Genomic DNA, 4075 nt, shown 5'->3' on the forward strand with positions numbered 1-4075 from the left:
AAAACGCGCGGCCACCACGCTTTATTTTCTTTCATCTGGCTTGCTTCGACTTCAGGGTTGGCCAAAAGCCATAAGTGGCCACAATGAGGCTGGAGAGCCTGGAGAGTCTCGACCTCTTCGTAAAAAAGGCATGTTGCGCCAGCGTGCTTATTTGCAACGGAAATGCAGTTATATGAATCAAGAGTTAAATTTAGTAGTATTTAATTCTTTCTTTTGCCTTCGTCTTTAGCTGGATTTATTGGCAACCCACTAAAAAAGGCACAGCCCCATAGGCCGAGAATTGTCTGTTGGCCACATTGTGCTTTGTTTATATCTGGTCTGTGCCTACTCCGGATGCTTTGTTCGCTGTTTGTTCCCACGTGTCGCTTATGGTACCATTAGTGACCCAGTGATTCGTGCATTCGGATGGCATAGAATAATGCCCGGGAAATGTAAGTTCCAAAGCGCTTGGCTCAGCAACGACGACTATAAGCTTTGGGTTGCACCAGATACAGCAAACCCTCACTGCGCAAAATGCGCACACTGCAGAAAGACGTTCGACATCGCTTCGATGGGCGAATCTGCCCTCAAAAGCCATGCAAAAAGTGCAAAGCACTGTGGAATCATGCAAATGGCAGCTGGAAACTCAATGGAGAACTATCTGGCAGCAAGCGTAAGTGGACGGTCTACTGGCTTGGCTCCGTCGCAGGCGACCGATCTAAACAGCGCCTGCAAGTCACACGAGGTGGTTACGGATGCGGAAATTCTGTGGACAATGAAAGTGATTACCTCCCACTACTCGTACAGATCGTCGGCACAAACCGGCGACTTGTTCAAGCGGATGTTTCCGGACAGCGACGTGGCCAAATCGTTTTCCTGTGGGGAGAAAAAATGCGCTTATGTAGCATGTCATGGGCTGAGGCCATTTTTCTTGTCGCGCTTGCAACAAGAGGTACAGAAGTCTGGGTATTACGTCGTGCTTTTTGACGAGTCAAGTAATGACTTCCTGCAAGAGAAGCAAATGGACGTGCATGTGCGCTATTGGGACTCGTCACACAAGGTGGCCACCAGATATTACACATCCGCTTTTATGGGGCATTCCACGGCAGAGGATATTCAGGAAGTTCTTCTCAGGGCTTTGGAGCCTTTGCCACTTGGCAAGATTATTCAGATCTCGATGGATGGGCCAAATGTTAACCTTAAGTTTTTTAGGAATATGCAAGTGCACTTACAGGAACACCCTCAGGTCCAGTGTGTTGACTTGGGACGTGTGGCCTACATACCATCCACAATGCCTTCAGAGCAGGTGTTGTAGCCAGTAAGTGGGGCATTGACATTTTGTTGACAAGCCTGAGCGCACTCTTTCGAGACTCACCAGCACGAAGAGAAGATTTTTCCACCGTGACCAACCAGGACACATTTCCACTGCACTTTGTGGCTCATCGATGGGTGGAAAATACACTTGTCGTTGTAAGAGCTTTGCTTTTTTGGAATGATGTGAAGAAATATGTGGAGTCTGCAAGGAGTAAGCAGGTGAGCTTACCAAAGTGTGCATCCTTTGAAAATGTGTACAGCTTCTGTCGTGACCCCTTGACGCCGGCAAAACTGAACTTTGCTCTCAGTGTTGCTTCCATTCTTCAGCCGTTTTTGAAAGACTACCAGTCTGACAAGCCAATGATCTTCTTTCTTGGCAGAGACCTTGAAAGTGTTGTGCGGAAGCTCCTTGTGAAGTTCATGAAGGCTTCGGTGTTGTCTTCATTGGCAGGGGTTGGTGGTTTGCTCAGGGTGGATGTCGACAACCCTAATAACCACACTGCGCTTGATGAAGTGGACATCGGCCCCAAATGTGTACTAGCACTGAAGGATTCGAGAGCAAGCGCGAAGGATGCATTTCAATTCAGAATGGAGTGTAAACAGTTTCTGGCAGCTGTGACCAAGAAAATACTGGGACAAAGTCCCCTGAAGTCATCCATGGTTCCCTTGACCCGCAGCTCATGTGCTCAAAGCCAGATCAGTGCCTGGTGGGCATAAGGAAGGTGTTGGACGTCTTGACCATGGCAGGAAGACTGAGTGACTGCCAACGAGTATGTGTATTGGAAGAATACACTGAACTGCTGCAAGAGTTTAAGCATGACCTCCGCATATTTGAGGGGAGCATTAGCAGGCTCGATGAGTTTTTTTCGTGACCTCTTGTGCTCCAATCCCTCGTACAAAGAGCTTTGGAATGCAGTCGGGCTGCTGCTTGTTTTAAGCCATGGGCAGGCCACCGTTGAACGGGGGTTTAGCGTAAACTGTCAGATCTCTGTAGAGAATCTGAAAGGTTTGTCATACATTTCACAGCGTATCATATGTGACGCAGTGGAGAGGACAAGTGGGATTTTGAACGTTCCTATCTCAAAAGAGCTCAGAGTAGCTGTGTCCGCAGCGAGGCAGCATTACAGTGCACACCTGGAATCACAAAAGAAACAGTCACTGGAAAACTCGCAGCAAACAAAAAGGCAAAAAATCATGGAAGAGGTTGAAGGCCTGCAGATGAAGAAAAAGAAGCTTGAGGCAGTTGTTGCCGATTTAACGGCCTCTGCAGATGAATATGCAGAAAAGGCTGAAGCAACTGCTGGCATCAAGAAAATGGTAAAATCGAACAGCCTAAGAAAGACCGCAAGAGCCAAGGCTGAGGAACTCAGCAGCGTTAAGACTCAACTAGCTAATAAACTAAAAGACCTGACGTGAGCTTTTGCCCTTCATGTAGTCGAATGAGACTACGTACAATTTCCAGAACTAACTTCACCTAGCCGAATGAAACTGTACGCGCAATAACTTGAAGTGAAGTCAGTTTTCTTTCTTCTGTGCAATAAAAATAATATGTGTGATCTACTGTAGTGTTCTTTATTTTTTAAAGGTCCTTGAAAAGTCCTTGAATTTTTTTCTTGAAAACCTGTACGAACCCTGCGAAGCCGCTCACTTCGTGCAGGGACTTCACGTATCCTACCGCCGCCACCATGTAAAGTTTATCGTCTCGTTGTCACGTGACGTGAAGTCGCTCCTTGTCTTCGGGCTCTGTGTTGATGTCGTTGTTGCCGATTGCTAACCAAGCGTCTCTTAGGGTTTCAATGATGACGGGATCGTGGGCTTTTAAGAGTGATGACTTTGTTTAATATACAGGTATATACACCATATTTCAAAGTTCACTCATTCTCAAAACTCGATGGCCTCCACCGTCTTACTATATAAATGACACCTCTGCACTTTCTCTACTCGATTCCTGTGCATCGCTCTTGCTGGGACTTGAATCTCAACACGTGCTCATCTTTCTCTCAACTCTCACTCCGTCCCATTCCTCCTGCATCACTCTTGATGCGTCTTTTTTCAAGTCTCTTTAGTCGACTCCCCTTCTCAACTCTCGCTCTCAGCATAGCTACCCTCATTTCTTCCTCTCTTTCACTCTCTCCCTCTAGCACACATTATCATCTCCGAAGGACGGCTACACATATGCCGACAAGCAAATTCGAATAACAAGCCAAGTTGGCGCCACCAAACCAAAACGGCCCTCCTCCACCGACTCTGTAGACGTACCAATTATAGACTTCCATAAGCGTACGTCGAAGTCGTTAAGATTCCTCTCGCGTCCAGAAGAGCCAATTCTGGGTACAACACCAACAGGTCAACGACATGGGATGGGACGTGCCATCAACGGCACAATGCACATACGCGAACTGACTTTGAAATTAGAGACGAGCCGAGGCGCCGGCCCGCTGTCCCCCGACTGTTCAGAGCCACGCAGCCCTGCCGGGCGGCCACTACAAAGAGGACTCCTAACGAAAGCCAGGCGTCCGTCTCGAACCAAAGAAACGCGCTACAGTCCTGCGACTCTGAGGTTCCAGCATGTTTTGCGGGTTGCATACAAAATTACACAGCAGTTCCCTACAACGCGTCTTGCCTTTGAAAAACAGTCATTAAAGTCCCCTTGTGCTGGTGTCAAAACCGTGCCATGGGGGAACGGCTTTCGAGTTTGGAGTCAACGGGAATGCCTTGTCACACAGCACGATGGGTGGCACAGCAGTCCCTTTCACGACCAGGGGTGTCTGTGCCTGGAGCC

General features: G+C 48.0%; 1 pseudogene; it reads left to right on the forward strand.

Moving 5' to 3' along the window:
- The first annotated feature begins 390 nt into the window (after positions 1-390).
- Positions 391-2709, forward strand: LOC120846107 (annotated as a pseudogene).
- The last annotated feature ends 1366 nt before the right edge of the window (positions 2710-4075 follow it).

The sequence above is a fragment of the Ixodes scapularis genome, unplaced genomic scaffold, assembly GCF_016920785.2.
Source record: "Ixodes scapularis isolate PalLabHiFi unplaced genomic scaffold, ASM1692078v2 PGA_scaffold39__5_contigs__length_11793443, whole genome shotgun sequence".
In the NCBI taxonomy this organism is placed as follows: Eukaryota; Metazoa; Arthropoda; class Arachnida; order Ixodida; family Ixodidae; genus Ixodes; species Ixodes scapularis.